This window comes from Nycticebus coucang, chromosome 9, assembly GCF_027406575.1.
Source record: "Nycticebus coucang isolate mNycCou1 chromosome 9, mNycCou1.pri, whole genome shotgun sequence".
NCBI classification, from domain to species: Eukaryota; Metazoa; Chordata; class Mammalia; order Primates; family Lorisidae; genus Nycticebus; species Nycticebus coucang.
In genome coordinates this window covers 29,980,645-29,993,820 of record NC_069788.1, presented here as the reverse complement: position 1 = coordinate 29,993,820, position 13,176 = coordinate 29,980,645, and the positions used below count along the sequence as shown (strand labels likewise).

At 34.7% G+C, this 13,176-nt stretch overlaps 1 non-coding gene across 1 annotated transcript; it reads left to right on the top strand.

The window, feature by feature from the left end:
- Window positions 1-1,645: 1,645 nt before the first annotated feature.
- Window positions 1,646-1,704, top strand: LOC128595139 (U7 small nuclear RNA). The gene has a single exon (XR_008382807.1). It is a non-coding gene; the product is annotated as a U7 small nuclear RNA (small nuclear RNA).
- The last annotated feature ends 11,472 nt before the right edge of the window (window positions 1,705-13,176 follow it).

Genomic DNA, 13,176 nt, shown 5'->3' with positions numbered 1-13,176 from the left:
TTACAGGTAAATACCTACACACTCATCATAAATAGTATGACCATCTGCTAACACAGAATATTTAAATAAGACCAAGAGTCTTCTAACATGAAGAATGTCCAGCATATATTTTAAAAAAGACAACTTGAGGAAAAATAATCAATTGACAAGCACCAAAATAAAATAGATGTAATTATCTGACAAGAAGTTCAAAGAATATAATAGAAATACTTCAACAGTTATAAAACAATTGAAAAACAATTGAAAACATAGCGAGTTTTCGGAAAAACATTTAATTTATAAAAAATAGAATTTAACAGAGATCATAGAAGTGAATAATACAATAACCAAAATAAAAAACTCATTGGGCAACCTCCATAATAGAGTGGAAAGGACAGTGAATTGAGTCACTGAACTTGGGACAGAGCAATAGAGTTTAGTCAGTATGAACTGCATAAAGGAAGTATCCTGGAGATAAATGAACACAGACTCACAGACTCGTAGGAAAGAAATAAAAGATTCAATATTCATATTATCAGAGTTTTAGAGAGAGAGGAGGATGAATGAGCAACTGACAAATATTTAAAGAAATAATGACTGCAAACTTCATAAATTTGGGGAAAAATATTAACTTGTAGATTCATGAGGTGAACAAAATCCAAATAGAATGAAGAAATTTATACCAATGCATTTCATATTCAAACTTCTGAAAATTAATGACAAACTCAAAAAAAGTTAAGGAAAAACAATGCATTTCTATAGAGAAATTCCAACTTGAATAACAGCATTTCTCATTGAAAAACATGGAAGCCAGAAGAAGGCAGCAAAGCATACATCAAGTGCTAGAAAAACAAATAAACAAACAAACAAACAGTTATTCCATATTTGGTGAAAATATCCTTTAGGAATAAAGGAAAAAAAATAAAAGCCTCAGATGAAATGAAATCAGAATAATTTGTCTCCTCTAGATCTATCCTTAAAGAATGTTAAAAAGAAGCTTTAGAAACAGAAAGAAAATGATACCAACAGATGCCTTGGAGATGAAATGGAGAACAGAATAGCAAATGTAGCAGTAAATATAACCTTTTGCTCGCAAGTTTTTAAATCATATTTGATGGTTGTAGTGAAAATTATAACACCATTTGATGTTGTATTCAATATATGAAGGGGAAGTACTTTAAAATTGTGTTTTTAAAGTGTGGAAGGTAAACAATTGTAAATGGACATCAGATTGTAATATTCACTTGAAGTGGTAAAATAGCAACAGTGGTAGGCTGTGATAAGTTGGATATGTTTACTCTAATACCTAGAGCAACCACTTAAGCAAATGGTTTGAAGCAATAAACTCAAAAGCATTGTAAATAAATCTAAATAAAACTCCGAATTTGTTCAGGTAATGCACAATAAAACAAGAAAAGAGCAAATTAAGAATAATAAATAGAAAAATAGAAAACAAAAAAATGAAATAGTGAGATCTAACTTATCAATAATTACTGTAACTTAAAATAGTCTAAACACATAGATTAAAATATGGAACTGGCAGAGTGAATTAAAAACAAAAATACAGAAACAACCTCAAATCCAGGTTCCTTCTGTGTAAATGAAACTCACTGCAAATGTAATGATCTGAGTAGATTGAAGGTAAAAGGATGGGTAAAGATACATCAAGTGGTACAGCTCTTTTAGAATTTGTCCAGAAATGTTCCCAGTGTTTGGAAAATTCATGAAAAATCAAATATATATATATACACACACATATATATGTATGTATCACACAAACATTAATTTTAAAAGATCATAAATGATTATATTAATGTCATACAAAGTATACTACAGAACAAAGAAGTTTACTGGGGATAAAGAGTGTTATTACATAATGAAAAGATCAAGTCATCAAGTAAATACACTCATCTTCACTATGTATGCACCAGACAGCAGAGTTTCCAAATCCAGCGATAAATCTCATAAGCTAAATGAAATAGAATAGATAAATCTATAATTACAGTTAGGTATTTCAATGCCCCACTCTGAGGTATTGATAGAGTTACTGGAGATAGAATAAGTAGTGGTATAAAACTGAACAACACTACCAACCAATAGAATCTACTCCATGTAAGAGAACCTTTGGTTGTGATATAACTACATACCTTGATTATGGCAATAGTCACAGAAAGTCAAGTGAGAGCATGAATAACTGATGAGGAAAATCTAAATAAGCTCTTCGAATTATCAATGTCAATTTCCAGGTATTAATATTATATCATAATTATTTAAGATATTAATATTGAAAAGGGTAAGTGAATTGTTCAAGGGATTGCTCTCTATATTTATTTGACACTTTCTATAAATCCATAATTATTTCAAAATAAAACATCTTCTTAATACAGAAAAAATAATAAGTTAAGGAATATGTATAGAATAGTGCCAGAATCCCAATCTGTATGCTGCCTCTCAGGCTATAGTCACTGTCTTTATTTGTTGAAAGTAAGTTATCTGGGAAGTTCATCAGTCTTTCTCTCCAAAACTTTCCACCAATGAAAACTGAATAATTATGCAAGTTTCTACACAACAGAGCGGGGAGAAACACTAGCAGTAACTTTTTATTGTTTATAAAATTATCTTTTAAACAGGCATCTCAATTCTCTACTTCTCTCTGCTAGTGAAGACATTCATGAAATCTGACAATTTCAAATTTCTAAGGGAAGTCATAATTAGTCAAATTACTGCAAATAAAACAAGACCTTCTTCAAGATACTATTTGATGGGAAATTATTAAAGCCAGATCAGCTTTTGTTTTTAGATTTGAGTGCAAAGTGCACCTTTAGATCTAATGAAAGGAAAAGAGCTTGTTTTAATCCTTGTAGGGTCATATCTAGCTTTAGCAACAACCTCAATAGAAAACATTGTTGATAGTCCCTTATTTTAAAATAAATAGGATAATGCAAGGGCTTTGCATAGCCTTCATATCTCTCTAGTTGTCTTTTACATATAAAATGTGATTTAAGCTTTTGCTGACAATTTCACTCACCATGCTTTTTACTAACACAAAGATGTAGTGACAACGTATTTAGACTTTCTTATTTTATATTTTTAATTCTATGAAATAAATCACTTAGGGGGAAGTCAATTCAAAACAGAAAAATAATAATAACTCAAGCTTCAAAGACTCTGCAGGAATAAACGCAGGACAAAAATCTCTGTGAATCAATCCATCCCACATTTTAGAGATATATACAAAAAATATTCATTCTGTGGTATGATACATATAGAAAAATCTTTACACAAAATTATAAACTTTTCCTTTTTTTGCAATGTGTATTCATTTCTAAAATCAAGATAAACAGAATTCCACAATTTCATACATTTTCAAGCCATTTTGGGTGCATAATTAATTTGATTGCACTGTACCATATTTATGAGGGTTATTCATTCACAGTATGAGATGACCATAAATTATTTTGCTAATAAAATCTCTTGAGAGGCTTTTTAAAGAGTCTTCTCTTGAGTCGCTTCCCTTGGTGTGAATGCTGTCTGATATTTTTTCATTGGTTAAATCAGGAATGAGTTATTTGTTACTTTATAAGTCTCATCTGCAAAATATGAAGCCATCTGCAGAAGAGGTACAGAGCAATATTTGGATTCAAATTTTTCAGATATTTGAAGCAATATAAAGAAAAGACAAAATTATGTTCATAGATTTGATGTCTGCATTTGTTTACTTTTATCTGTGAGATGTACATCTTGAAACAAAATTTATAAAAGCCATGATGATTTTACAAACTTCTGAAGAAATTTTTTAAAAGCGTAAATATAAGCAGAGTTTATGACCATAAATGTAATAAGGGAAAATAAGTTTTCTTTCCTAAAAAGTAGAAGGCCAAAACACATTAAATGATATTTAATTGGAACTGGAAATATTCCAAGTTTGACTTTCCAAAAAAAAAGTAAGAAAAGAAAAAAGCTTTGATTACAATAGTTCACGTTGGGCTCGTGTTGAGCCTGCCAAAAATCTGAGCTAGATCAGAGCCTTTTTTGAAATAAACACAAGCTTAATCTGATGTAGATGTTTCAAAACTCCCACTGCTTTAGTTATAACATCATCTGTTACTGAATGATTTATAAATCACCCTCTATCGACAAATTTCTACAAGGTAGAGGGTAAGACAGCTTAACCTGAAGACATAAGGACTCATCTAACTCACACTTTAAAACACATCATAGAACAGCTCTTCTTGGGAATAAACAAATAAGCATTTTCTGTCCATGCTTTATAAAACCGTCATTGTATCTGAAAATTCACAATACCTAAAATGCTAACTCTTTCGTTTTAGTGATCCAATAAAATGGTTCATTGCTACTCCTGGTCCATCCAACTGCTGTTGGTCCATTCAACAAATGACCATTGCTACTATTACTAAGTGCTGCTAGAGAACCTTACCACGGAGAACCTTACCACGGAGAGCACACAGATCTGTGTGCTTTCAAATAGCAGTGAAGATTCTGAGCTCTTGAGTCTGACAAGGAGGCTTAAATTCCAGCTTCTCCTTTCACCCCTGGGGTGCTTGGGCAAGTTACTAACCTCTATGGCCTTAGCCCTCTGTTAAAATAGAGATAACACCTGCTTCGTAAGATTGCTGTGAAGAAGAATGAGTTAATACATGTAAGTTCCTTAGAGCATTGCCTGGTATAGAAGCATCTGTTAAGTATTAGTTATTATTGTTGTTATTTTAAATTTATTGCTTTTAATATAATTTATTTATATTATTGCTATTTACTGTACACAGGATAAACCTGTAGTCATTAATTTTCCTGACGTTATATGATATTTGAATATTGGCTTATTTGACACCACGAACATTGTGTTTAATCACAAACTTTCATTGACTCTTTACATTTCACTCATTACTTCATGAGAACAAACAACAATTTTAAAAAGTAAGTTTCCACTGCATGATTGACTGGTATTCATCTTTCAGTTAGATTTGTACCTCAGCAGACACAGAAAAAACGGTTGTGCCTATGAACATCAGTGGAAGAGAGAACTTGTTCAATAATTCATATACATTTTCAGGGAATCATTGAAAATGGACACTAGTTTATAGTCCAAATGAAGATTTCTTACAAATATTCAATCTTTATCTTGAGATTTTTATGTTCATAAAGAAAACCCTAGTGATTTTAATTTGTTGAGAGATCATCTTTGCAAAAATAATACTGATCTGGTACAGCCTCTCTGTTTCAAATCTTTATTCTAAATGTATGATCTGGAATAAGAATGTTATTGAGCTTCGCATATTCCCTATCAGGTAGATGAAACAGCTAATGTTTATAAAGCACTTATCATAGAAACGAGAATATTTCTAACAATAAATATGAGCTGCTACTGTCAGTGGTGGAGATGGTCTTGCTATTAATTACAACATGCAAAATAGGTTTAAATCAGATCATCCTTCTCACTAACCTCATTCATTACAAACAGATCATTAAAAAATGAGGACTTCCATGATTATTCAGAAAAATAATTAATAAATTATGCCAGTATGTGGGTAAAATTACCAAAGAGATTCTCTACTGAAAGCCACCATCTAACAGAAATGAAAGGAAATAACTATGCCATAAAGCAGGTTATTTTCACCACTTTATAATTCAGCCCAGAGAACGTGGACCTTCAGGTCTGTTATGGCTTCAGATCCATCCTGTAGCATCTCAGTAATTGCTATGGGGAGAAGGATCATCAGCAATTTTGTGACCCTCCAGGGATTTTATTTGTCAACGCATATGAGAAAGCCCTGTAGAAACAGGCAGGGTAAATGTCCCAAGACAAAAGATGAAAAGTCCTTAATAAAGGAATGCAGAACAGTTATTTGCTATCCTGTTGTTGGCAATTATTCTGTGTGATAATGGACTCAAACCTAATTATTATTATTAAGCAATTATATGGCACTTTATTTTTGCAAAGTGCTTAACAATAATTCTTTTTTAGATAGTCATCACAATAACCCACTGAAAGAGGTCAGAATATCTTCAAGGAAGAAAAGATGAAGTTATTTTTTTTTCTGAAATACTTTACAATGAAATGCTCTAATTTTCTTTACTAAACACAACATTGTATTTGAGATTTGTTTGGTCTTCTAGCACATGACCTGGTGTAATAAAGTGCAATTTGGAATCACCCTGCCTCTTAACTGCCTGAGAACAATATGAATAACTATAAAAATTAAAAATGTGAGGAGCAGATAATAGCAAGGCAGAAATTCAGGAAAGGAAATGGTTAAAGGAACTTTGCCAATTGGTTAATCAGGAATGATAATAACAAGGAATATTTGCATAGCCTCACAATTCTCCAAAAATTGTTAGCCAATGTATTTAACAATGTCTTATTTAATTATCACAATTACTCTAAGAATATTTTTTCAAAAAAATATTATCTTTTTTATAGACACAGAGTTGGAGCTCAAAGAGGTGAGTAACTGGCTCAAGGTACCACAACTAGTAGTTAGTAAAGTTGATAGTTTAACTCTTCCTAATCTAGACCAAACTAGCTCTATTCAACCTATTCAAGCGAATGGTTTATTATATGTGGTGCAACCAATTTCCCTACTAATGCTAACAAGTTGCAAAAAAGAGAAAATCTCCCCTTTAGCAAAATTATCCATGTAAGCTAGCCTAACGCATACATCATCTCCTCGCAGAGTGTGTCACTCCAATTTGTAGGCTGTGTATTCAGCTGTTGCAGGACATCTCCCAGAGGAATGAGAAGTGATGGGCTTTCAGAGTCCTGACACTACCATGAGTGGGCCAGGCGAGTGTGCAATCTTAGCACCACCATCTATTTACCTGGACAGTGATTAGAGTGTTATAGAAATTCCCGGCCAACAAGGGAATTGTCTTCTTGTGCCACTTAGCTCTATTCTAAAGATGCTGAAATTGTAATAAACGAGAGCAAACACACTTGTTACTACTGAAAAGTCAGAAGCTGCTGCTCTGTAGACACCGAGAAAATGGAGTTGCAAGAGGGTAGGGCAACATGGTGAAGAGAAGCTTTAGTTCTGATAGCTTAGAGCAACAGTGGAGGCTTCATGCTTAGAAAACACACTATTGACTGCATTAGGTAGGGATTCTTGGCCTTCCAACACCATCTTTCTCTTATGAAGCATCACAGACCTGCAGATACACCCAGGAGACTTAACTTTGGATAAGTCTTTGGAGATGTGCTTTGGAGATGGACACCAGATAGCAGGGGGCAGGTATGAAACAAACAGAAGAAAAAAGATGGGAAGTCCTACCTTTACCCACAGGGAAGAAAATATTTTGTGCCCAGCACCTAAGGTCCAAACCAAATCCAAAGTGTGCAATGAAACAGAAGCAGTGAAAGACCAGAGGCTAGGAGATAGCTCAGAGCAAAGGCTGGGCTACTGCGCTTCCTTCTGTTGCTGCCTTTCAACCAAGTACACTTGCCTTTGCTAACCTGCAAGTTCAGTCTCTTGGACACACCCAGATTTCCAAGGAAACCTTTTGAAAGTTTAAAAATTGAAATGACATCTGACTCTATTGGCTGCAGAAATCTCCACCATGAGGTTTCAAATGTGAGCTTCTTCAATGCCATGAAACAGGACTCATGCTTTCTCATGCCAGGTAGGATGAGGCAGGAGAGTAACGCTTATTTATCTGTTGCTTAAACTTAGACTTCAGGAGGTAGCAGTGCTAACAAACACTGCCAGAGGTACTGCTGATGAAGGGTTTTCCAGACTCCTTTTAATATCAGATATTAAAAGCAATAATCCAACAGTAGATATTCTTGAATAATAAAATCCTGAATTCTTTCATGGTGTGCAGATGTATTTTTTTATACAGTTATTTATTTTCCATAAGATTAGTTTTATAAGCAACCGAGACAACTGGATAATGTGGAAATAAATTTAGAAAACAAAATTGTGTAGAAATAAATTCTTCCTATCTTCCTTGGGGAGCATCTGATGACACGTCTCACATGTATTACCTGATTCCACAAGAGGCTGTGGATTATCATAATTAATTGGGAAATGAAGGTTTGTTTGCGTGTTTTCTTTTAAGAAAAATAAAACAAACTACACATACCAAAAATTAGCATAGTGAATTTTAGTTATAAACTATATTTACTATTATTTCCTGAATGGTTATTGAACATATTTTATTATTATTCTATGAAAAAAAAAACATTTTTATGCATTACAATGTGCTAATACTAATGATGATTAAAAGGAAATAATTATATAAAATAATTACCACAACAATATACAATAGATTTTCCCAAGGGCAGATTCACGTTCCTAGAGGCCCCCCCCTTTCCCCCAAAGACTGTCAGTTTTTCCAACTTCTCTATTAAGAGCTTTGTTGTCTTTGTGAGAAAGATTTGGCTGAGTCAGGGGACTGAGAACAGGGGGAAGAGGGTGTGGTCACAGATTCTTTATTTTCTTAGTGAGGGATGGAGCACCTTGTCCTTTGTGTATTCTTTGTGGGGACTGGCAATTAGGCCCTTTGCTCCCTGGAGTCTAGGGGCAGCTGTCACAAGCACAGTCCACTACACAGCCTCAGAACTGCATTTTGATTTTCAGATGAAGGAAATGGCCTCAGAGCCTCAAAGGAGTAGGGGACTATCAAGTAGGGGCGGGCTCATATGCAGATTTTTTTCTAGTAGGCTCTATGATTCAGCAAATCTAATTTCAACTTATTTTTTACTTCAGATCTAATATCCAAGATGGGAAAATTTCTGCTAGATGATTAATGTTTTTCCATTAACCTATAATACACACTCAGGTTATTAGCATAGCCAAATAAGTTATTTTATAGAGAATGCATTCAGATATTTCAACTATATTCTGTACGTATAAATGAAGATAGATAAATATGTAGATATTTTTTCTTTGTACATCTATATATAGTTTTGTTTTGTTTTTTGTAGAGACAGAGACTCACTTTATGGCCCTCGATAGAGTGCCGTGGCATCACACGGCTCACAGCAACCTCTAACTCTTGGGCTTACGCTATTCTCTTGCCTCAGCCTCCCAAGCAGCTGGGACTACAGGCGCCCGCCACAACGTCTGGCTATTTTTTTGTTGCAGTTTGGCCGGGGCTGCGTTTGAACCCGCCACCCTCGGCATATGGGGCCGGCGCCCTACTCACTGAGCCACAGGTGCCACCCTATATATAGTTTTTAAAGCAAGGTGCTTATTTTATGTTTTATCCTATAAATATATAAAACATATATGAAGATTTTATATAAGAATCTAAATGCCTATATTTGACAGAAATATTGTTTTAACCTAAAATAATCAGAATAATTTTTGCATTCTCACATCTTGTAAAAATGTTATCATATAAGTTAGTCCAGCATTCAGAATATTAAGACTGAATACCCTTTTAGGTCTTTGAAACCCTGGATTTTATTTTTTTTTCCAGGCAAATTGTATTTATAAATATGCACTGAAATGCTTAATTGACTTTATACAGAAATATGTCTGTGGGAAAATTAGCAAAATAGCCAGACTGAATGAAGCAATGTGGCCGTTGCCAATCCTATGGACGAACCATCCTTCAACAAATAGAATTCTAGACCCACAAAGACCTACAGAGATCTCATTAGAATTGATGCAGCCCCTTTCTTCCGTTACTTATTCTTCTTACACCTCTTAACCATGTTATTTCACTAGGAGAAGTTGATAAAATAATGAGGATGTGTTTTGACAAATTGAGGCTTACAGAACACATATTTAGCTAAGGATGTTTAGAACATTACAGGTGCTGAATTTTGTCTTTAGGGAATATACATTTATTTCAAACAAAGCTAGCCAAAGCACTTAATTATGGAATTTTAGCTGTCTGTTGAGAAAAATAAAAAGTTGTGCCAAAGGATTTACTCCCATCATAGTACCTCTTTTGGTGGTGGGGTGGGGTGGGGTGGTACTTTTATAATAAGTGTGTGTGGTTAAAGTAATACGTATGCAATGGAACCAAACTACAAAGGGAAAAACCATGTGCTTACACACACTTATTCACCTCTTTTGGCGATTTTAGTTCAGGGAATTAAATACCATGAAGAAAATGCGTGTATAGTGAGTTCTAATTTAGTTCTCTCTCAACTATCTGTAACAGCAGCTGAGGATTCCTACTGCAGCCCCCAGGCTTGTAAAGAACAGAGAACAGGAAGGAACGGAGGTGAGGGAGAACTCAGAGAGGAGGTAGTGGTGGCTCTAAGTGGCTCTGTCATTGCCTCTCTTCTTACTCACCTCCCTTTTCAAATGTTGTCAGAGAAGAGGTGCTAAAGGCTCCCGAGATTTCCACTAGAGTCTCTGTCTTCACAGTAATCTATCCTGAGACTTCAGAAAAATTAGTCAACAAGTTAAATGATTTGGGTTCCTTAAATACTCTGTTTTTATGCAAGGGCTACATTGTGGACTCATTTACCACAATCCATTGCTCCAGGAGTAGAATACACTCTGCAAATGAAATGTAACAATTACAGTAATATTTATTTATAACACCCTTTATCCTCCCCACCCCAATTAAGGCAACTATAGAAGTTTAAAGTGATAATTAAACATTTGCACATTACATTGGGCCAGATATTTGCAGCTGTACCAAAGCTTACTATCTGGGGTCTTTTTCATGGTTACAACACACATGGTAAGTGGGATGGAACTGACTCCAGCTCAGTACGCTCCCCTCATTCCACCAGCAAGTCTGTCCAGGGCCACTTCAACCCTCCTAGCCTGAAGTTAGTATAGCCAAGGTTTTGAAAGCTTTTATTATTTAAATTTGAACCACATAGTTGACACTCTAGGTTTTGGCCAGAGGGGAGCCTGAAGAGATTGTGGAGGAGGCTGCGTGTTCCCCAGGCAATGTCCCTCTTCTTCCTTGCCCACTCTTGACCAGTGATGATCTCATGAGGAGCCTGCTACCCCAACTCCACCCCACTCCCCACTGCATTCACCCTGGGGCCTGGTCTACCTTCCTGCCTCGAAGATCCTCTCACCAATTATAGCCGGTTAATTCATGGTGGTTTTGTCTGTGTGTGAGGGACATTGCACGGTTGGGATTATTACATCTCCATGACAGGCTGAGGAGAAAAGTATCACTCAATAGCTTCATAAATGAAGTAATGGAGACGCAGAAGGCCAGTGGCTCCCTCAGAGCCAAACAGATGCTCATAAGAGGTGATAAACTAAGCCAATAATTCTGAGTGGTGATGGGATGTTGCAGAGATGTTGCAAAACAGAGCTAAAATCACTAAAGGTGGCTGGGACAGCAGGTGTGAGCCACCACACTGGCTCTCCTTGGACTTTATGAAACACATAGAGTATCCATAATATAATCTGTACTTTTCTGTTTCTTTATTTTTCTACGTCTATAAGTGAAGAAGTGACAGAATGAGTCCATCCATCCTGGTTGCCTAGATATTTTGTAAACTAACAGAAGAGCTTGGGAATTATTTGGACAGTGAAAGGAGGATGACCTATGGAATTAGAGAAACTTAATTTTGAATTTAAACTCATTTACCTCCAATATATGCCATATATACACACATACATATGTTTTATATATATGTACACACATATATGTTTATGTATCTACATACATATGTCTATATATAAAACATTTATATATAAATATTATATATAAACATATATTTATATATAAATATTATATATGTATATAAAACCTCTTTTTCCCTCATCTGCAACATAAGGATTGTTGTCTGTCAAGGAGAGTTCATTTGGTACCAGTGATCTCCTTGGTTAGGACTCTTAAAAACTCCAATTAATATTAATATTTCTTATACAGTAAGATTAAACTTTTTTTATAGTCCTATCTCTGACATTAGGCATTTACTTACCAAAAGAAAAAAACAATTTGTTAACAATCTAAGTTCACTTGTTTTAGAATATTTTTCTAAGATCTTTTCCTTTTGATCTATGAGATTTCAATACTTACCACATCTTTCTAAGAATGATTATATTGGTTATGGAAACAAATACAAGTATGTTGAGCTAAATGTTACAAGACATCCATAATTCACAAAAGAAATAAAAAAGAGCACATCTCTATTCAAATATAGGGTAACCATAAAGTTCGTCTACAATTTAAAATAGTTTTTTATTTTAAATCCTATTTTAAATTGCACACGAATTTTATGGCTACATTGTATAGTAAACCTAAGGCTCCTGGTGGCAATTTGGGAGAAGGGGTTTTCCTCTTTCTTACCTAAGTCTTACTGCAAAGGTCTACTCAGACTCAACCAGGAGACAATTGTATCTTGCTTATAATTTGTTCAGCTTAGAACCATGAACTCAATAATACTCACCAGAGTTCTATAAGGCGGGTATACTATTGCCCTTCTATAATTTAGCCCAGATTCCTAAATCACTTCTTTCATGTGTAAAAATACCCTTATCCCAAGGTTTTGGTGATGCTTTTAATGGAATAATCAATATGAGGGGGTCTACCATAATTGCTAGTACATATTTACGCTTCATACATGTTGGTATTTTTCTTTCTCTCTCTCTGTTTCATGATTCCCATTGGCTTCATAAAGATGGCTGAGCACAGGGCATCCAGAACAAAGACCTCTGTGCATACTTTGGTTCTCATATGGTATAGCCCCATATTTGCACTCTAAATATTAGGCAATATTAGGCAGTGCTCAATTCCTCAGCATTTGGAGCCACATATTCCCAGCTTGTTCCAGTTCTGTTTAAAGTCATGAGCAGGTGAATTTTGAGGGCAGAATCTGCTGGCTGGAAAGTGATTGAAGTGTCTTTCAGCCATGACTAATTTATTTAGTACTCAAAAATCAGTAAAGATTCTTCTGTCACATCATTCTCCCAAATAAAAGGGAATAAAAATAAAGTACAAACCTGGTTGACGCCTCAGGCACATTCAGTGTGTTGTTCAGGTCAGTTCATTTCAATACTTAATTTGTGGCACTTCGTTTAATGGAATCATTTAACACCTGAAAAGTAATTATAAAAATGAACAAATTTGGTTTCCTGGGGTTGGTATTTGATATCTCCCAAACACTGAAATCCCTACTGCTGGCTTAAACTATGTTTGGCATTCAGTAAGCAATTAAACTAAATTAATTCTGAATATGTGTTATGGCTGAGCTCTTACACACCTCAGTTTTCACTTGTTTATCTTGTAATTGAATTTAGTAATGGA